This window comes from Notamacropus eugenii, chromosome 5, assembly GCF_028372415.1.
Source record: "Notamacropus eugenii isolate mMacEug1 chromosome 5, mMacEug1.pri_v2, whole genome shotgun sequence".
Lineage (NCBI taxonomy): Eukaryota > Metazoa > Chordata > Mammalia > Diprotodontia > Macropodidae > Notamacropus > Notamacropus eugenii.
In genome coordinates, this window is record NC_092876.1 from 83395683 (window position 1) to 83418537 (window position 22855).

Genomic DNA, 22855 nt, shown 5'->3' on the forward strand with positions numbered 1-22855 from the left:
CTGCCTACTGGATACTTCAATCTCAATGTCCCATAGATATCTTAAACTCAACACATCCAAAACTGAACTCTATATAAGCCCATAAGAGTTTTTGTTTTGTTTTGGTTTTTTTTTTGCTACTTTGTATGTATTCAGAAGAACTCAGTTCTTTCTGAATATAACATCTATGCAACTTCCAAACCCTGGCCATCCCTGGCCAAATGAGAAAAGGCCACTAAGAAACCCTCTTAAGGTTGCAACAGAGAGCAACTATTCAGCAGCTCAATGATGAAGCAACATCTTAATCAAAAATGTCCAAACTTTTAAGTCTGGTATTCAAGACTTTATGTTGCTATCCTACATTTCCCAGTCTTACCCCATCCTATTCCCAATTCCCCTTATCTCCAATCTGATCTACTTTTCAAACAAAAAGGTTTTTGTGCTCCAAAAGCTTTTCCCAGAAGAGTCTATGGAAACCAAACATGCCAAATGAGTAAATAATTTTCAAAGCAAACATGCAACATATCCTCAAAGTAATCAATTTCCAAGAAATCTCTAATGCAAATATCCTGATTCAATGCACAAAGCCATGGTAAAATTATTAACTCCAACCCAACAAATTCTTACTTTATCTATTAAAGTCTATGAAAAACAAATCTGAAACTCAGAAAAAAAAAAATCAGACACACAGACTTGGAGGGTCACCTTCAGAAAAATGGTATTTTAAGGTATGGGAAGAGTAAGGCAAAAAGAATAGGGAGAAAGGTCAAAGACAGAATCTTGGGAAATATCTAAGGGTCTGAGCAGATGCTACCCATCTCACAGAGAAGTGACTGACTCATGATGCAGAATAAGACAAACTTGCCTGGACAGGGCCAAGTATTTTACTTAACTATAAGTATTTATTAGAATTGTTTTGATTTTCTTTTCTACCCAGTTGTGAGAGGGAAAGAAAAGCTGGTTTGGGACCCTCCCACCAAAAGGTCAGAAGGAATCACAACAAAATAAACAATTTTAAAAACAACATGTTAAAGCTATCAGTAGATTTTCAAATGCATGTACAGTCCTCTATAATATATAAATCAATCAACAAGTATTTATTAAGTAGCTACTATGTGCCAGGTATTGTTTTAGGTGCTGAGGATACAATTACATATAAAGAATGAAATAATCCCTATTCTCAATACACTTAGATTTTAATGAGAAGTACAAATTAATACACATACACACAGTAGTTCAATACAAATTAGTTTGAGAAGGATGGCAGTGGCATTTGAGGGGAATAGGAAAGGCTTCAAGTAGAGAACAGTGCCTAACCTGCAGCTTAAAGGACGAGAGGGCCAGTTTGAGACAGAGGTAGAGTGGGAGTGAATTCCAGGCATGGGGAATGCCCAGTGCAAAGGCATGACGACAGAAAATAGAGTGGAGAGAATTAAGAACACAGAAACTGCAAGTTGGGTTGGATTGCAGAGTGTGGGAGGAGCAGTAATGTCCAATGAGGAAAGGCTAGGTTGGGGTAAGGCTGTACAGGGCTTTAAATGCTAAACAAAGGAACGTTTACGATTTCTCCTAGAGGCTATAAGGAACTAACAGAGTAGGCTGAGAAAGGGAGTGACAAGGTTAGATCTGTGCTAAAGAAATTCATTAAGGGGGGGGGGGGGGGGGAGTACCCAAGATGGCAGAGAAGAAAGACTCATATACTCTAACGCTTCCCCTATAGCCCATAAAATACCTGTAAAGAATGACTCTCAACAAATTCTAGAGCAGCAAAAGCCACAGAACGATGGAGTGGAGGAGACTTCCAGCCCAGGGTGACCTGGAAGGCCAACAGAAAAGGTCTGTTGCATGGAACATGGAGCGGAGCCCAGCCCAGCCTTGACCATGCGATGTAGGGAGGAGGACCAGAGTAGGCCTCCAGAGTAGATTCCCCAGGGCAGCAGCAGTGGTCCACAGATCCCTCAATCCACAGGCACCAAAGGTCAGTAAGAGGGTTTTTTCAGTTGGCCAAGAAGGCAGCAGGGTCTCCCCCACCCCCTGCCATAGCTCTGGCCCCAGGCAGCAGAGGCCTCAGCTGGTGGTGGTTCCTTCAGCAGGCAGCAGCCTTCATCCATTGCTGGAAGCCTCATCATAGAGCCCCTGGGGGAACTGAGCAGCTGATCGGAACCTCAACCCTGAGTGCTGGCCTGGTGGAACTGGAGGTGAGGCTGTTGTGGAGAGGAAATTCTACTACTCACAGACTCTGGGCACAAAAGTTTCTAGTTGCTCCCAGATCAGTGTGCAGGCTTGACTGTGCCACCTTAGAGGAACTGAGATCTTAGAGGTCCCCAGAGTATACCCTACTCTTGACAAAGAACCCAAAAGTCAAATAACTGGTTGGGAAAATGCCCAAAAAAGGGAAAAAAAATAAGACTATAGAAGGTTACTTTTGGTGAACAGGTATCTTCTCCCATCTTGTCAGATGAAGAACAATGCTTACCACCAGGGAAAGACATAAAAGTCAAGGCTTCTGTATCCCAAACATCCAAAATAAATATTCAGTTGACTCAGGCCATGGAAAAGCTCCAAAAGGATTTTGAAAATCAAGTAAAAGAGGTGAAGGAAAAACTGGGAAAAGAAATGAGAGAGATGCAAGAAAATCATGAAAAGTGAGTCAGCAGCTTGCTAAAGGAGACCCAAAATAATGCTGAAGAAAATAACACCTTTAAAAATAGGCTAACTCAACTGGAAAAAGAGGTTCAAAAAGCCAATGAGGAGAAGAATGCTTTAAAAAGCAGAATTAGTCAAATGGAAAAGGAGGTTCAAAAGCTCATTCAAGAAAATAGTTCTTTAAAAATTAGAATGGAACAGATGGAAACTAATGACTTTATGAGAAACCAAGAAATCACAAAACAAAACCAAAATAATGAAAAAAATGGAGATAATGTGAAATACCTCACTGGACAAACAACTGACCTGGAAAATAGATCCAGGAGAGATAGTTTAAAAATTATGATATTGCATGAAGGCCATGATCAAAAAAAGAGTCTAGACATCATCTTTCATGAAATTATCAAGGAAAATTGCCCTGATATTCTAGAACCAGAGGGCAAAATAAATATTGACAGAATCCACCAAACATCTCCTGAAAGAGATCCAAAAAGAGAAACTCCTAGGAACACTGTAGCCAAATTCCAGAGTTATCAGGTCAAGGAGAAAATATTGCAAGCAGCTAGAAAGAAATAATTTGAGTATTGTAGAAGTACAATCGGGATAACACAAGATCTAGCATCTTCTACGTTAAGGGATCGAAGGATGTGGAATATAGTATTTCAGAAGTCAAAGGAACTAGGACTAAAACCAAGAATTACCTACCCAGCAAAACTGAGTATAATACTTCAGGGGGAAAAAATGGTCATTCAATGAAATAGAGGACTTTTTCAAGCATTCTTGATGAAAAGACCACAGCTGAAAAGAAAATCTGACTTTCAAACAAGAATCATGAGAAGTATGAAAAGGTAAACAGGAAAGAGAAATCATAAGGGACTTACTAAAGTTGAACTGTTTACATTCCTACATGGAAAGATAATATTTGTAAATCTTGAAACTTTTCTCAGTATCTGGGTGGTTGGTGGGATTATACACAGATACACACATGCACACACACACACAGAAGAGACAAAGTACAGGATAAGTTGAATAGGAAGGGATCATACCTAAAACAGTGAAATTAAGGGGTGAGAGAGGAATATATTGGGAAGAGAAAGGGAGAAACAGAATGGGGCAAATTATCTCTCATAAAAGAGGCAAAAAAAGCCTTTTCAATGAAGGGAAAAAGCGGGGAGGTGAGAGGGAAAAAGTGAAGCTTACTCTCATCACATTTGGCTCAAGGAGGGAATAACATGCACACTTAATTTGGTATGAAAACCTATCTTACAATACAGGAAAGTAGGGGAAAAGGGGATAAGCAGAGTGAGGGGGATGATGTAAGGGAGAGTAAATGGGAGGAGGGAGCAATTAGAAGTAAACACTCTTGGGGAGGGACAAGGTCAAAAGAGAGAATACAAGAAATAGGGGGCAGGAAACAATGGAGGAAAATATAGTTAGTCTTACACAACATGACTATTATGGAAGTCATTTGTAAAACTACACATATATAGCCTATATTGAATTGCTTGCCTTCTCAGTGGGGATGGGTGGGGAGGGAGGAAGGAAGAGAAGCTGGAACTCAAAGTTTTAGAAATAAATGTTGAGTATTTTTCCTGCATACAACTGAGAAATAAGAAATACAGGTAATGGGGTATAGAAATTTATCTTGCCTTACAGGACAAAAGAGAAGATGGGGATAAGGAAAGGGAGGAATGTTAGAAGGGAGGGCAGACTGGTGGAAAGGGTAATCAGAATGCTTGGTGTTTTGGGGTGAGGGGAGGGGAGAGATGGGGAGAAAATTTGGAACTCAAAATTTTATGGAAATGAACGCTGAAAACTTAAAATAAATTAATTAATAAAAAAAAAGAAATTCACTAACAAAAGAAATGCAAATGAAAGCAATTTTGAGATTCTACATCACACTCATTATAGTGGCAAAGGAAAATGATAAAATGTTGGAGGGCTGTGGAAAAAGAGGCATGCCAGTGCATTACTGGTGGACTTAGAAAAGGATACAACCATTCTGTAAAGCAATTTGTAATTATAAACAAGAAGTTAGTAAACACTAAATACCCATTTTGACTCTGCTATCTCTGTAAGGCTTCTACCCAAAAAAGATCAAAGAAACAGTAAAAGATCACATCACACACACACACACACACACACACCTTTTTCTGTGATAGCTAAAAATACAAAGGAAACTGAAGGGATGCCCATCAACTGAGGAATGACTGAATAAGCTGTGGTATATGAACGTGATGAGATACTACTGTCCTGTAAAGAAAAAACAGATGTGGAAAGAATTACATGAGCTGAAACACAGTAAGCAGATTCAGAACATTTTATACTACAACATCAATATTATAAAAACTAAAGATTTAAGACTTATAAACTGACATAAGCAGAACCAAGAGAACAATTTATAAAACATCAAAACTGAAAAAAGGCAAACAACTTTGGAAGTCCTAAGAACTATGATCAATACAATGACCACCCATGATTTCAAATGACAGATGATGAATCATACTATTCACTTACTATGAGAAAGGGACAGAGTGCAGAATAAAACACACATTTGTATACAATGAGGAAACTTTTCTTTTCTCTCTTTTTTAATGGGGTAGAAGAGAGAGAAAAAAATTTTTTTAAACAGAGCACTAGGGGATGCTAGAGACGCTGAGTGTTAGACTAGACAAGAAAACTTTGGAGAGAGCAATTTTAGTCAAGTGATGAGGTCAGGAGACACAGAGAATCAAGGGTCTAGATGGAGGAGGCTTGGTCTTAACATGATGTCAAACCTAGTGTCAGACAATCATCTAGTCAGAAGACTGTTTATAGCATTGTTTCTATGAAAGAAATTGCCTCCTATGAAGTCCTATTATTTAATGTAATATTCTGGCAGAACCAAGTTACAATATTAGTGGGCAAGTCTGAATATGAATTCAAAGATCCCAAACTAGGTATCTGTTAGTACATAAGGTCTTCTTAGAGAATATGGAATTTCTTAAGAAACCAAAGCAAAGCAACATGAATATAACAATAAAGCAAGGGTTCCTTGAAGAACTAAAATTCAAATATAGAGTTCTCCTATTTTAGACTATTGAATAAGAAAATGCTGTTACTCTTGACTCAAATAATTCACATGTCAGTCTTTTTACCACGGCATTGACATCAAGACTATTTGTAGCAGAGGGGTTCAAAATGGAGAAAATGGCAGTGAGAAAGCAATCTAGACATCCAAAACCAAGGCTGTCATCAGGATTATTTCCTGTGTGAAGTCACTTCATGACCAGCTGTCCTGGTAACTTAGATATAAAAAGAATCAAAATACTTAGACTTTCTCTATAAATGTCACTGGCTCTATTTTGTGTTGATCAGTTTCCAGAATCTATGTTGGCAGAAGATGACAGCCACATCACTGGAGAAAATGGTATCACCTGCCTGCTTCACTTACTGTTAACATGTCTAGAAACAATAGACCTGTAATATGATACTACCATCAGGGAAAAAGTATATCAAGCATCTCAATAATAGCTGAAACCCAACTGCAACTCCTAGCAATCTGAATTACTGAAAATAATTATACTGAGGGATTTGTGCTAAAAATTAAGGTTTTAGACAATTGTTTGGGGAGAAAAAGAACTACCTGCTTATAACTAATTTTCTGGTCATAATTTAAATTTTAACCATTAATACCTCTACTATACTGGAAGATTAGAAGGTTACAAGTAAAATATTAATGATTACCCAGATTTAACTTCAATTTCTAGACATCTGGTGGTAACTTAAAATTGGACCAAAACTTTTGTTTAAAGATTATTGCCACACGATACTAAATTTTAAATGATTTTTATTTCAATAATACTGGTAACACAAATGTACCAATTTAAAAAAATCTCTGTAGCCACTAATGGCCTTTTCCACCTCGCATTCCCTTCATCCACAGTACTAAGAGGAAAAGGGGCCAGAAACCAGCAGAATATGTCAAGATAAGAATTGCTACGCTGCCTTCTAAGGGCAAACACTGCCAGGCTTCTAAAACGAGGGTTATGACCCGAGACTGTGATTTCACCAGTACAGTAGCAGTACAGTAACAGTACAGTAACTCCTTGGGTGAACAAAGCCTCTCTACCAACACAGGCTTCTTCCTGCACCGTACAGTCTTAGAGAGCTGCCCACAGGATTGAGAGATTAAGTGATTTGCTTAGTCACCAGTTTGTGTCAGATGGAACCTGAACCCAGAACTTCTTGGTTCAAGGTTGGTTCTCTGCTATACCATGCACCTTGACTTTCTCCTACGCTGCTAAAAGACAAATATCCACAACCACACTTATAGCTCTTCACAACAAATTAAACTGCACAATACTCCTATCTCTACCCATGCCATGAGCAGGGAAGACACATCAACTATTAAGAAAAAGCAGGATATCAAATGACAAATAAGAATATATAGCAGAAATAACAGGTTTGCAATAGTTAATAAAAAGAGAAAAATCCTTAACGAATAAAGGAAAACAAATGCTGTGGGATGATACTAGCATACTAAATCATTCATGTGCCCTTCCTCACCCCTAAGGAGCTCCTTAAGAAAGCACTTTTAATACAGAACTACAGGACTGGATTTTTAGTATTGTGAGCCTTCAGAAAGAGTGGCAGGAAAGTAAATCCCTGGTGAAAGATGACACCTGTTTACTATATTTTCCTGACCCTAGAGATTTTCTCATGGGGATGTTAGGCAGGAGTGAAACAGAATTAAGAGGAGCAATGGGATATTTTTTCTTTTTTTAAAAATTAATTTGTTTTCAGTTTTCAATAATCACTTTCATAAATTTTCTTCCCCTTCTTCCCCCTAAGATGGTATGCAATCTTATATGGGGTCTACATATTCATTCTTATTAAACATATTTTCACATTGGTTATGTTGCATAGAAGAATTAAAACAAATGGAAGAAACTATGAGAAAAATCAAACAAAAACAACAGAAAATAGTCTGCTTCATTCTGAGCTCCGACTCTATAATTCTTTCTCTGGATGTGGAGGGCATTTTGCATCAACAGTCCTTTGGAAATGTTTTAGGTCCTTGCATTGGAGCAATGGGATATTGCAGAACTTTGGATATTTTTGCCCAGGCAATAGACTACAACAATAAAGCCATCCCCAGATCTCTGAATGAACCAAATGAGAGAAGAGACATGTCCTGACATTTATCTTGCTATTCAATAGTTCTCATCAATAATTCACAACAGATTAATCTGCAAACACAAACAACAAAACTGGCTTCCACCAAGTCCAACTTCTGTGTCTCAATTCTTAAAACTTGTAAAGAAGAAAACTAGTAGAAATTCGTACATCAATTAGCACAGAGAACATTATTTGCCATCTCTCCCTTCCCCACCCCCAATAAAAACCTGCTTTTTTTGGAATTCTAATTTCTTTCTCATTTGACAATTTGCAAAATGCTTTCTTTATAACAGGCCTACAAAGACCAAAACACAAGTATTGACACTCCCTCACTTTACAGAGAATGAAAGGATGACTTGAAGAGCCAGCAAATATTGAGTTCAGAACTTAAACTTAGGACTTCAGACTCCAAATTCAGTGCTTGTTCCATTGTGTCAGCCCCTAGTAGGAACTTCAGTGTTTGTTGAATAAATACATAATGCATACCAGGGTTTCCCATTAAAAAAAATTTTAAAGCATACTTTCTTTTAAAAGATCAAAAGTATTCTAGATTATCTTCAAGTTTTTTGAACTTCTTAATGTATTTTAAGCAAATAAACACTACTTAATTACTCTGGAAATTGTTGCAATTCATATAAATACTGATCAATATCCTTTAAATTTACAATCTGGAAAGAACTAGCTGTCCCTGCCCTTCAAATATTTGTAGCACAGCAAAGTTATCTCAGAACACCCTCTAAAAAGAGTACTTAAAGGTAGTAAAAATGAATCAAAACTATAATCTCCAAAGCCCAGGGGAATTCTTAACAATAGCCTTATAGCTTTCAAATTCTAAATCCTTCTCATACTTTAGCATAAAATGTTAAGTAAACATCCTTGGACAAGACTCCGAGAAGATCTTGCCTCATGTATAATTCTTCTCTAAAAAGGCTGTCAAAGCAAAGTTCTGGTGGGAGTAATAAAATACTCGTAGCTAGCTCCGAAAAATATTTTTTATACAATTTTTCCAAAAGAATATTTGTGAAGAAATGACCAAAAACATCACCCTATTGTCTATCCCCTGCTAAACTTCTCTATTTGGTGTATCCTGCAGAAAAAAATCAAGAGAATGAGCCCCTCCAAAATAAAGAATCATTTTATACTGTGCTGAAAAGTATTTCAAGCCAATTCCAAAGCACAATCTTAAACTATCTCCACAGAGCAGTTCAAAATACCATGTCCAATTTGGGCTATTTCATCAACTGTTTTCAGAAATGTCTTCTCACTGCTTCAGCTGAAACAGGAAGTTATTAGAATAAACCTTAATATATTAAAATTACCACAGCATTTGATTAACAATATGGTATCTTCTCAATTCCTTAGCTCTACAGTGCTCCATTTTTATTGGTAAAGTTGGTAGCACACTTCTATCCAATTCACAGAGGTTTGAAAAAATACCTACCACTTCAACTTTTTAAAAACAAATATTACATCTGACAATGAAAAACAGAAATAATTTCATATTCTTTCTTTTTCACCTTTCCTGAAGTTTAAGAAAAGAAAAAAATTCCCTAATCAATTTTTCCAAATTATCTATTCAGCAATGTTTAGACAATTAGCTGCCATTTATCCTTTTTATATTTGGCAAGTGAATGAACATATCTGATGAAATGAGTACCTTAAAATGGTTCTTCAGGTCAGAATATGTGAGGAGGGAAGGAGGGGGTCAGAATGGTTATTAAAATCAATATCCAGAGGTTAACATGACTAGTCATGAGTTCATTTCAGAATAACACAAAGACTAAACCCCATGTAATGCCTTCATCACAGATACCAATAGCTCATGTCATAGGATGATATTTCTATGGGGTTTTAAGATTAAAGGAAAATTTACAATATAAGCTCTGACAAAGTAAGTATTCACATTAATGAAAAAGTAACAGTACATGGCTTTAACCTAAATATAAACTATTTTAAATACTGGATTTTTTCTAGGTATCTAGACCAACCATATTATTGAAAATAGTGGTCTAGCTTTATCCAGAGAGGCACAAATCACTTCAATGTCCCTATCAAGTTGAATATCCAGGGATCGGTCTGTTCTATTTTTCTCACTCATGTCACTTGATTGGAAGGTATCTGGATGGACAAATAAGTCAATTCTGGATTGTCTTTGTTCATATAGGTTAATACTATGTAGGGAAGGCTAATGTATCCTGACTGCCTCTAACTCCAATCGCCCTGGTAAAGTCAGTTTTACTAACTATGCTGGACATTATAGCCCTAAGAAGAATCACAAAGAAATGTAGTACACTTCTGATTGCATTTGTCTCATAACGGTTACTTAATTTAAAAAGTATTGCTTTCCACTAGTCTGAGAAGTTGGAACCACAGATATTTCTTGATCACTTTGTAGGTAGAAAATGCTATGTTAAGGAGAAAAACACACTAGAGTTGTCTACCCCTCCACGATTCTAGGTAATGTAACCCTCAGCCCCACCCAACAACTAAGAAATAGCAGATGTTGTCTTCTTGTGCTTAGCTACTGACAGCACTATTCTTCCTTCACCACAAAAATCAATGCTTAAGTAAACCGTAGGATAAATTAGCTTTTTTCTCTGACCTTCCTTAGAAGTAGTCCCACTTTACATGCAAGGTTTTAAAAATAAGACACTGAGCAAATCGTTACCGAGACCCTTTTACACCCAGCTGATTATAAACAATTTACCCAAACTCACTGATCATATAAACCTCACATTGTAAGTATGTCCTTTCTCTGCTCAAGTCCTCAATTTTCTGTATTGGTAAAATGAGAGAAATGAAATAATAGTCTCTAAGGACCCATCCAAGCTTTGAGCTTCTATGATTGACAAAAGAATTATAAGTTCAAACAAAATTAGGGACATTCTTTATCACCATGCTAGTGAAACACTGAGAATGGCCTATGAATAATTAATGACTGACTGGTTGGAACTTTAGGCTTTTTGGGAGAAGTTTTCCCTTCCCATTAAAGTTCAAAGAAACTAAGGTCTCTGTTGCTGAAAATCATTCAAGGAGGAAAGATATAGGAAAGGAACATTACACTTCACCCCACTTCATTTATGGATAAGAAAATTCTCCTGAAAATGGAAGTATTAATTGCACGGGACCAGAGAATACTTACCTTCAAACTTTACTTTTCACTTGCATCTGGGGCAACTCACCTACAGGAACTACACAGTACCACATTCATCTGAGAAAGAAAAGCTTTGAGAAGAGAGAATTCAGCTAAACTCCAGAAATGTTGCCACGGAAAAGGCCTCAGAGCACACTGAACTGAGAGCTAAGGACAGCTTCTTTCCAGCAGAGAGCCTGCAAGAGGTCACATTTCCTTCCTGCTTTCAACTAGTGAACTGCTTTCTTGATCTGATGACAGGGCAAACTCCACCCCTTCCATTTTCCACTTTTTAAAGGGGCAGTCCCAAATAAATTCTCTCAAAATCAGAAAGTATTACAAACTCAGTGAACCTCTGTTCCCTATTAATCAACAAAATTAAGGGAAGTGGAAGTTGCAAGGCTTCCTGTATTTTCTTAAGACTTATTTTCATTTCCATACTAGAAAGAGATACTTTACAAACTATGACATTTGTATTGGCACAATACTCATTGTTTTTCATATTTAAGGCTTAGTTGGTCAATCACCTAATCTCTCTCGGCCTTAAATTAAAAATGTGGTTGGTGAACTGGATAACCTCATCTTCCAGCTCTAAATATGATCTTATACTAAAATGCCATGATAACCTTTTTAAATGAATAAATATAGTGCCTGATAAACAACAGTAATTTGATAAATGCTTGCCGATTCCCCACTAAGCCGCTGGTGTCCATAAGCTGGGGTTTTTTTGTCTGTTTGTTTTTTAGCAAGACAATTAGGGTTAAGTGACTTGTCCAGGGTCACACAACTAGTAAGTGTCAAATGGCTGAGGCTGGATTTGAACTCAGATCATCCTGTCCAGGGTCAGTGCTCTATCCACTGTGACATCTAGCTACCCCATAAGTTCTTGAAAGCAGGCTAGCTACAAGACTGCCTGTCCACTTAGGGCAGATTCTAAAAGGACAACATAAATAAACGTAAAGAGAGATGGCTATGAAATTCTGTATGTTCATAGAAACTGATCAGCATCAATACTAGTCTATAAATACTATTAAAACAAAGAAGCATTCTCCAAAGGATAATTTGCAAAAGAAGCATTACAGACTATTAACATACTTATGAAAGATAGCTCCATTTCACTAATAAGTGAAATGCAAATCAAAACAACTCTGAGGTTTCACTTTACACTCTGTAAATTGGCAATGATGACAAAGGATGGAAATAGTTCTTGGAGGGAAAGATGGGTACACTTAACACACTGCTGGCAGAGCTGTGAACTGGTCCAATCCTTCTGGAAAGCAATCTGAAATTATGCTTTAAAAATCCCATGCACACCAAAATAATTACAGCAGCACTTTTTGTGGTAGCAAAAAACTGGAAACAAAGTATATGTTCTCCGATTCAGGAATAGATAAAGATATTTTGGCACATGAAATGAACAGAACATTACTGCACTAAAAGAAAGAATATGAAATTTTTTTTAAAAGTATAGGAAGCCATATGGATTGATGGAAAATAATCAGAACTAAGAAAACAATATTCAGACAATGACTATAATATTGTAAGTGGAAAGAATAATAAAACTCAGAAATTGAATGCTACATAAAGAGCAAGTTTGATCCAGAGAAGAGATCAGAAAATGTGCCACCTTTCCTTCCTTCCCAGAGGTAGATGGAGAATTTGGGATATGAAATAATGTCACTTTGTTGAAGTGATGGGCAATTTTGAAAGTTTTGTTCTTTGTTAAAAACAACAGTTCACCCCACAAGAGATGGGAGAAGCCTATACTGGAAAATGAAAACAATATAAAAAGTTGTCAATTAAAAAATAATAAAAAGGCGCTGGGATGATGGTAACAGTTTTTAAAAAAAGGTAGCTAGATTAATGTTAACAGTTTCCTCTCTTCTAGGCTCTAATAGGTCTAATTTAGTTCTTCTTAGTGACTCTTCTTAAGTGAAAGACCAACAGATAAACTGATAAATCTGCAAGTTTGTAAAATTTTGATTTTATTGCAGTAGTTAGCTGAGTTTCTGTTTCTTCTGGCTAAAAAAAGGATGTAAAACAAAGTGTTTTTACTACTAAGCAATATCAGGAAAGCATCAGAACTTATTATTCTAGCATCGTTAATATCTAACTTCTAGTCCTATTTGACAAGAAATGCATTACTTGATATAAACTCGATCTTGCATTGTTCATATAAACTAGACATATACAGTTCTGAAGGAAAGAAGCTTAGAAGGGAGATCAATGCAATAATTAATAGTCCGGGGCTGAGGCAAAGTGGGCCTGGAAAGTGATGATGCTAGAGGAAAAGATGAATGTCAGAAAGCAGGAATGACCAACTGGATTTGGGATATATAAAGAGAGGAATCAATGGCACTTTTAAGTTTTTAAAACCACAAGAATGATTTAGATTTTTAAAAGTGATTTTCAAATAAAGTGGTCAATTTTAAAGCTGGATGGAGCTTCTAGTTCAATCTGACAAACAGTATGTTATAGTGAAAATGAACATTACATTTGGAATCAGAGAGATTCAAAACCTAGATGTGCTATCTGTCCAACTTCATACGTTACTTCTGGACTTCCTGGGTTTCAGTTTCTTCATCTATAAAATGTGGGGTTTGGATTGTGTGATGTCTCATCTCTCAAGCTAACTATCTACTACTAAACCTATGATCTTCCTCATCTTAAAGAGTAAGGAAACTAAATTTCAGAAAAGTGACTTGGCAAACAGTGCAAAGCTAGTTAACAGAAGACTAGGTCTCCAAATAATTATTACTGTCTTCTTTGTACTATAATAGGAGTTCTTAACCTTTTTCATGTGCTGGTCTCCTCACACTAATGCTTTTATAAATGCAGAAAAATAAAATATATAGGATTACAAAGGAATAAAATGATCAAAATATCAAAAACCAAAATTCACAGATCCCAGGTTAAGAACTGCTACATTATAAAGACATTATCCCTCAAGGAAGAGTATGAGGCTGGCCAGATTTGAACAGATTCCTCTCTGCTAAAGTGAAGTATTTTATGCTGTTGTTTCTTAAATGTATCAGGCTCCAGAAAGATTTTTGTTTTGTTTTTTTAAACAGGTCAATCCCTGTCAACCCAGTTTTATCTCTGATCTTAGGCAATCTTCACCCACTGGTTCCACAGGTTCATGGCACAGAGTATTTCTGAGTTTTTGGATCAAAGGAGTTTTAACAGGGAGTATGCATACCTGTGACTCATCTACATGTGCACAATCTATATCCAGATATGCCCATACTGTGCAGTCCTAACAATCTTACTAAGCTTATGTTGTGCTGAAAACGGACTAAAGGAGAAGCAATGTACCAGAGAAAATAAAAGGCAAAAAGGTTGTAATCTCAAAAATCACAGTCATTGGGAGAGAAACCACAAAACTCCTGGCTGTTAGTGGTAAAGGGTATCAGTGGCAAAAAGCTAGGGAGTCTTCTGTGTAAGGGATATTTTTGTGTAAGGGATTTTACTGTAACAGCCCCTATCAGTATAGAAGTTTTGTGTTGAAAGCACACTCAACAGGTAATCTTAAATCTTAAATCCAGCTTAATTCAAGCAATTACAGCTCAATGCCTTTTATCACCTTCAAGAGTCAACACTGTATTGAGAATATGAAAAAAAAAATCTCAAGATCATCCCCAGAAGCTCATCGCCTGGCATCCTTTTGGGAAGGCCAAAAGCAGAAGTATCAGGGGGTTTTTTCCTACTTATATAGGAACACACAATAGTAGGAGAATGTTTTCATTTTCAGAAGCATATCTTTACCTACAACTATCACCTATTCTGAATCTAAATACAGATGGTGCCTAAGATAATAGTTCCTTTTTCACATACTTCAAGACCTTCTATCTGGTATCATTGTGAACAATGATGTAGTTAAACCCAATTAGTACTCAGAAACGAAAACTGCCTTGAAGCTCGGATCAAATAATAATAAATGCTAACTAATTAGTAAGTTGAACCCTACTTGCAGGTTCCAAAGACTAGAATTACATGTGTTAAACACATAGCCTCTCCCCTCTGCCCCCATATGATGCTTAGCTAGCCTTAGATATTTACTGATTGTCCTACATGACTTGAACAGAACTTTGCATCTATATCATTCATGATTAATTACTCTGGTTACTTGAAAAACAATCATCAATTTTCCAAGTAGACACCTATAGTGAAACTATAAAATAAGCATAATTTAATCTTTCTTTCATGATTCTCATGTCAATATAAGATCTTGCTTTGAAGCTTTCTTAGTCAGCTAAGCTACTAAATTGTGTAATATAAAACATTAACTTGAGCACATCTAAGTTTTGATCTTGATACAATAAATAACAACTACATGAAAGAAAAATATTACTCAGATTCTAGACAATTGCCATAAGAGTAGCATGGGAAAAGTGACCAGAAGAACTCCCTCTTTCCTTTCCAATGAAGAGCTTATCTTTTTTTCAGCTTGAAATCACCTTTTTCCCCTCAGAATCCATTCCTGAAATTATATCCACAAACATCAAAATATTCACAGCAGCACTTTCTTTGGTAGTAAAAACCTAGAACCAAAGTAGGGATCTGCTGACTAAGGAATGAATATACTGTGGTAAATCAATGCAATTAAGTATTTCTGGGCCATAAAAAGATAACAAGGGAAACAAAAAAAAGATGAATTCAGAAGCATGGGGAGAGATGTAAACTGATACAGAATAAAGGAAGTAGAAACAGAAAAATATATACATAATAGAAACAGAAAGAATAAAATGAAACTAAAAGCTGTGTAATTATAATGGCCAACCCTGGTACCTAGAATTGAGAAACTGCATCTCTCAAACGAAGAGGTAGAGGAATACAGATGTGAAATGTTACATATACTGTCAGACACAGTTGACATGTTGGTTAGTTTTGCTGAACTGCTTTTTTTTCCTTTTTAAATTTTTGTTATCAGAGACAGCTTGCTCAGAAGGGGATGAAGGGAGAATACATCTACAGAAATGAACATGATAGAATGACAAAAGACAACAGTATAAATAATTTTTTTAAAAAATTTAAGTTATTACCAAAGTTAAATTGGTTTTAATGATATACCAATCAAATTATTAGAGGAATATTTTAGGGAACTCAGTAAAATGATAAAATTCATTTGAAGAAACAAAAGGTTTAGAATATCAAGGGAGTACAGCAATTTTGATTGGTGAGTTCTTACTTGGGACCTCTATTTGAGGATGTGCCCATTCCAACCACACTCTCACCTTATTTTCCTTTTGACTCTCTGAATTTTTATACCTTACCTTTAAGTGGTTATAAACCCTCTCAGCTCCCTTTAATGCACTGATCTCCCTCCTTAGAATGTAAGATCTCTGAAGATAGAACTCATCTTTTTGGTAGTATTTGTCCTCCTGGTGCTTAGTACAGTACTTCCCATATAGGAAGCACTTAATAAAAGTTTCACCTATCTAATGAAAAGAAGAATGGCACTTTAGACCCCAAACTACATTATAAAGCAGTAGTCATTAAAAATCATTTAGTGCAGGTTAGGTAATAGAAAGGGACAGCTAGATGGCACAGTGGACAAAGTGCCAGGCCTGCTAGTCAGGAAGACTCATCTTCCTAAGTTCAAATCTGGTTTCAGAAATTTACTAGCTATGGAACCCTGGACAAGTCACTTAACCCTGTTTGCCTCAGTTCCTCATCTGTAAAATGAACAGGAGAGGAAAAAGACAAACCAGTATCTTTGCCAAGAAAACCCAAAATGAGGTCATGAAGAGTTGGACAGAACTGTAACAATTGAACAACAACAAAATAATAGAGGAATAGATGAATGGAACAGACTAGAGAAGAGGGGAATCAAAAATAACGAAACTCAATAACTCAGGGTTTGACAAGTCTGAAAACATCAATTACTTTAAAAAAAAAACATTCTGTTAGAAGAACTTCTGGGAAAACTGGAAAGCAGTCTGGCAGAAATTAAGCTTAGACCACCATCCTATACTATATCCTGTAACGAATTCATACGCCTTTCACAACTATGAGTAGGAGGAGATACATTCTTAACCGAACAAAGAGAGTAAAGTACAGAACATAAAACAGACAATTTTGATTACATAAATTTGTGAAGTGTTTGCACAAACAAAACTAATGCACCTAGGATACAAGAAACTAACATCATTTATTATTTTTATTATTATTTTAAAAGGAAAGAACAGAAAGATTTCAGAACTTTGATCAATGTAGTGAACAATAATGACCTCATGAGACTGATAATAAACTGTGCCTCCTACCTCTTGGCAGAGAAGTGACATATTAGAGTGAAGAATATAAGACACATTTTCAGAAATAGCCAATGTGGTCATTTGCTTTGCTTAACTATATTTGTTACAAGGGGCTTCGAGGAGGGAAGGGGGAAAAACATTGGGCTGGGGTGTGAGGGCAGAGCATCAGTGAAACAATAAAAAATAAAAAAAAAAAAAAAGAAATGAAAAGGAGCTCCATCCCAAGGAGATCATAAAAATGGGAAAGGATCTCACGTGTACAAAAATATTCATAGCAGCACTCTTTGTGGTGGTCAAAAACTGGAAATCAAGGGGATGTCCATCAATTGGGGAATGGCTGAACAAGTTGTGGTATATGAATGTAATGGAACACTATTGTCCTATAACAAATGATGAACAGGAAGATTTCAGAGAGGCCTGGAATGACTTACATCAACTGATGCTGAGGAAAAGAGCAGAACCAGGAGAACTTTGTGCACAGCAACAACCACAGTATGCAAGGAATTTTTCTGGTAGACTTAGTCCTTCATAGCAATGCAAGGACCTAAAAAATTCCCAATGCATTTTTGAAGCAAAATGCCTTCCACATCCAGAGAAAGAACTATGGAACTGAATTGTCAAATGAAGCAGACCATTTTCTTTCATATTATGTTTTGTTTTATTATTTCTCCCATTTATTTTAATTCTTCTATTCAACATGACTAAGGTGAAAATGTATTTAATAGGAAGGTATGTGTAGAACCTATATAAGATTGCATGCTGTCTCAGGGAAGGGAATGGGGAGAGAGAGGTAAAAGGGAGGAGAAAAAATGTAAGATATATGGAAGTGATTGTAGGTAGAACACTGAAAACAAATAAAGAAATAATAATAATTTTAAAAAAAGAAAAGGAGATACAGAAGGAAACTAATGAGAGCAGTTAAGTTATAGAAATTAGTACTGGACCAGTGATTTCACTGGCACAGAGGAACTCCCAAGTCAGAAAATTTCCTCTATTAATGCAGCTCAGCACCTTCTCCAAAACTTAAACTCTTGGAGGTCGCCAAGAACAGTGAGGCGGGTGACCAGGATCACACATACCTAGTATGTATCAAAAGCTAGACTTAAACTCAGGTTTTCCTGCTTCCAAGTCAGCTCTCTGTCCACTATACCACAAGGCCTCTCATTCATGATACTGCCATGTTCATTTTAATATGTACTTCAAAAACGCCTATAGAAGTTCACAACTTTTTATACTAAAAAATCATTTTTTGTTGTTCTTTACATAGTGGAATGTTTGTGGCTGATGTTTGTTAAGTTCAAAAGAAAAAAATAAAAGTTAAAAAAAACTCTTCTAGAGTTTCATATTGCCTCCCAAGTATAAATTTACTTTCACGACTCCATGCTTTTGCAAAGCCTGTACCTTCTATTTAAAATGCCTCTCTTCGCTCCTTCTCCTGAATTCCTACCCATGCTTTACAACAGTGGGTCCCCAGGTAGAACTGGCCCAAGGAGAGAGTAATCACACAATTAGAGAGTAAGAAGGTGGGTACACTCCCATCTCCCCAAAGCAAAAGAAAACAACTCTTCCAACACCATTTCCCCCACACCTCATCTCATTGTTGGCCTCCCCTATAGCTGTGTGTATCACGTGCAGGAACTGATAAATCACCATTCCACTCGGGGGTGCCTCGGCAGAACACAGTTTTTTGTTTTTTTGTTTTGGTGAGAAAAAGTGAATCTCACAGAATGAACAGGAGCAGATAAGTCTCAATTACTATTTTATTTCTCTCAACCATCCCTATTCTGAATTTCCCTATTTTTATCCTTATCATAGCCATTGTTTTAGTCTCTCAAGTCCTTATAAACTATTTATCTTTGACTCCTCACTTAACTGACATGCTCTCTCCTAAGCTGTCAAGCTACTCCTAAGTGTGGTTGTTCCCCAGTACTTTGTCCTGGGCTCTCTTCTCTTCTCTCTCTACTAATTTGCTAGACGATCTCATTAACTCCAAAATGTTATATTATCATCTCTGTGCTGAGTGACATAGCAGAAAGGGAGCTTGCTGTGAAGCCAAGAAAATATAGGCTGATGTTCCACTTATGGTTATATATTGGCTATGAGACCCTCAGGTAAGACATATAAGGTCTTGGTGCTCCAGTGGTGTCAAACTCAAATGGAAAGGGCCTTTGTGGGCCACATGTTGACTTGGAAAAACACAAATTAACATTATCAATGCTGTATTGTGTTTTTATTTTATTTTGTTAAATATTTCCCAATTACATTTTAATTTGGTGGATGAACTGGGGAGGTCTGACCAATGAGTTTGACACTTCTGCTCTAAGCAATAATTAAGATTATAAATTGGAGCAAAAAAGCTAACTGCACTAGTAGTAAGTTACTGAATGAATGAATGAAAAAAACATCCATTATTAAGTGCTAATTATGTGGGAAGGATTTACTAAGTGCTGAAGTTACAAACAAAGACATCAAATCAGTCTCTGTTCTCAAGCTCACACTCTAACTGCGAAAGACAAAGAAAGTTCAGCTACCAGGAAGATGTAAAATTCTGGAAATAATAAGCAGCATAGATGGTTAAGGCCCAAGGGTCTTTGGTAAATCAGATGATAGTGCCAGGGCATCTCTAAGAAGTGGAGTCAGGGCATGTGGTAAGGCCTAGAAGAATTTAGAATGCAGTGGCAGGGCAGATTTTAAGGCCTAGAAATCCTCCACCTCATTGGCAGGAACAGAATTGGTAAATCAAATAGCTCAGATAGAGTCTAAGCAACTGACAGTCATCAGAAAGAGTGAAGGAAAGATGAAAGAAGGTGTCTCCTTGTAATACAGTCACAGGTCCAGTCCGTACCCCACCTAAGCAGATGATTCTCAGACCTAGGCAGCTAGATTTGTGGCTTAGTGGATAGAATGTTGGGCCTGGAATCAGGAAAACCAGAGCTCAAATCCAGCCTCAAGATACTCACAAGTTCGGTGATCTTGACTTAACCTCTGTCTGCCTCAGTTTTCTCAACCCTAAAGTGGGGAATAATGATGGTACCTATATCACAGGATTATTATAAAGGTAAAATAACACTTGTGAAAAGCTTAGCACAATACCTGCAATGTAACAGAAGCTATTTAAAATGTTCCTTCCCTTCCCTTTCTGACAGTTCCCCTTCCCTAATATCCCTAATATCTGTGCTCTAGTCCTATGTTATCAACTATACATGCTCCCATTCTATAACCAAGCCTAGACTTGGACCAAAAAGCTATGTCATCCAGTTCAATCAGTCCCTTTCCTTACCATACTTATTTCCAGAAGACATTTACAGACAAATGTCAACAATGACATACAATAGATACTCTTCAAAGCGAATTTCTAAAACTGTTTTTCTCAATAGTGGCATCATAGAAATTATTGTAAGGTTTCCCAAGGAAAAGTAATCAAGTAAAAGGCATTACAGAAAGAAATTAAAGGAATTCTTTCTATTTCTTTCTAGGTCTAAAATATTCAGTCAACAATACAAAATGGATTTATTAAAAACCTAAACTCCTCTAACAAGCTAAAGCAGAAAAGTTTTCAGTTAGTAGCTGATACAAGAAACAGGTGATTTGGAAAACTCAATTTTTATAACATATTTAGAACAGAACTTGATAGGTTCAAAGTTTTCCTTTAACATTTGGTTTCACAGGTAGATGAGTAAGATAAATAAATATTCCTTAAAATATCTAGTTGACCCACATCTTAAAAAAGAGGTGATGAACTCAAGAGGGCAGATTGAGACATATAATTTTTTGTACATGGCCAATATCAGAATGTTTTGCTTGACTATATATTTTTGTTACAACGGGTTTTCTTTCTCAATTAGGAGCAAGGGCAACAGGGAGGGGAATGAAGGTATATTTTTTCACTGACTGAAATTTAATTCTTAAAAGCTGTAAAAAGAATTGTAGGAGGCAAATAATATCTTATGTTTATAAAGCATTTTCACGAATAATTAAGAATCTTATTACTACTAGATTTCTACTCCCAAGTAATAAGGATGTTATTTCTTCCTGTGGCCCATCAATTTACCTTATTTGAACAATGACAGCTTACTCCCCTCCCAAAACTGCACCTTCTCAAAAAGGGCACTGGCAGCGTCTTAAATTTCTCCAATTGCAAAGTCAGGAAGCAATTATTCTGAAATGAGAGGAAATCACACTGAGAAACTGGGTCAAACACTCTGCAGTTATATTATTATATATTATATTATATATATGTTATATGTATTATATATTACATATTGTTTAATGTTTAAAGTCTGCAAGAGATGAAAGTAAGACTCCACTTAACAAGCCACATTTAAGAATTTTATGAACACAACCTATAACATTCTTTTCACAAAGAGACCTAAATAACTGAAGAGATATTGCTTATGATTGGGTCATGCTAATATAATAAAATGAAAGTACTATTTAAATTCATTTACAGCTTCAGGGCCATGCTAAGTAAACTAACAAAAATTACTTTAGTAAAGTAGAAAAAAATAACAAAATTAATCTGAAGGAATAATTTAAAGGAAAGAATTAAAAAAGTGAGAAGGAAAGGGGCATGGTAGTACTTGATCTAAAACTAATCAATAAAACTATCTGGTACTGGCTATAAAACAGAAAAGTTGGTCAGTGTAGGGCAATGTTTGATAAGCCTAACACTCCAACGACTAGGATAAGGACTCAGTATTTTACAAAAAATGTTAAGGAATAAGATACAGACCAACATCACACATCATATACCATGGCTAAAAATGAATATATGGTTTAGATATAAAAGGGTCATATTATAAATAAATTAGAAGAGTATAGAAGAATACTTTTTACAACTATGGATGAGGTAGAGTTCTTAATTAAATACGAGAGAATCAGAGAAAAACATGCATTAATTTTGATTATATGAAATGGAAAAGCTTCTGCAAAAAAAAAAATCAATGCAGTTAGAATTAGAAGGGAAACAGTTAATCAGGGGAAAACATTTTTTTCCAGCAAGTTTCTCTGATGAAAGTATAGTATCTCCAAGATCTATAAAGAATTGGGTCAAATATAGCTCCTTTATAAAAAATAAATAGTCAAAAGCTACAAATAAGGCAATTTTCAAAGGAAAAAAAGTCAAAGTTCTCAACAATCATAAAAATACTCCAAATTATTAAAATTAGAGAAACATATTAAAACAACTGAAGTTTCACCTCTCACTCATTTGACTGGCCAATTTGACAAAAAAGAAAAAAAAAGAAAAAATGACAATGGTTAGAAGGAATATAGGAGGACAGGTACATTAATGAACTGCTGGTAGAACTGAGAAGTGGTCTAACCACTATGGAAAGCAATATAGAATTATACTCAAAAAGGCTATGTTTTAAACTGGACACACAGCCTTTTACTCAGTGAAATCACTACTAGCTTAGCACAGTGCCTGGTATGCACACATATTAAATGTTTGCCATCATCATCATCATCATCACTATTATGGAAGATTTTTCTGAAAGGAGGCAAGTGGATAGTGACAGTGATCATTAAAAAAAGCAAGTCAACAAGCATTTATTATTACTATTAAGAAGACAGGTTGTTTAGTCAGAATACCAGAGTTTAAATCAGACCTCAGATATTTATTAGCTGTGTGGCCCTGGGCAAGTTACTTAACATCTCTCTGCCTCAGTTTCCTTATCTGTAA

General features: G+C 36.1%; 1 protein-coding gene across 9 annotated transcripts in view; it reads right to left on the bottom strand.

Moving 5' to 3' along the window:
• THRAP3 (thyroid hormone receptor associated protein 3) overlaps nucleotides 1-22855 on the bottom strand; it is an 83364-nt gene that overhangs the window by 32127 nt on the left and 28382 nt on the right. For 4 of the 9 annotated variants that reach the window (XM_072610029.1, XM_072610028.1, XM_072610025.1 and 1 more), the window contains one exon: nucleotides 21224-21331. The exons of 2 other annotated variants lie outside the window; for them this stretch is intronic. The gene's annotated coding sequence lies outside the window, so the exon portion shown is untranslated. Of the gene's footprint in view, nucleotides 1-10927; nucleotides 11317-20132; nucleotides 20182-21223; nucleotides 21332-22855 lie in introns of those variants that run through there. 3 more of the 9 variants (XM_072610027.1, XM_072610030.1, XM_072610032.1) reach the window with 2 other exon arrangements.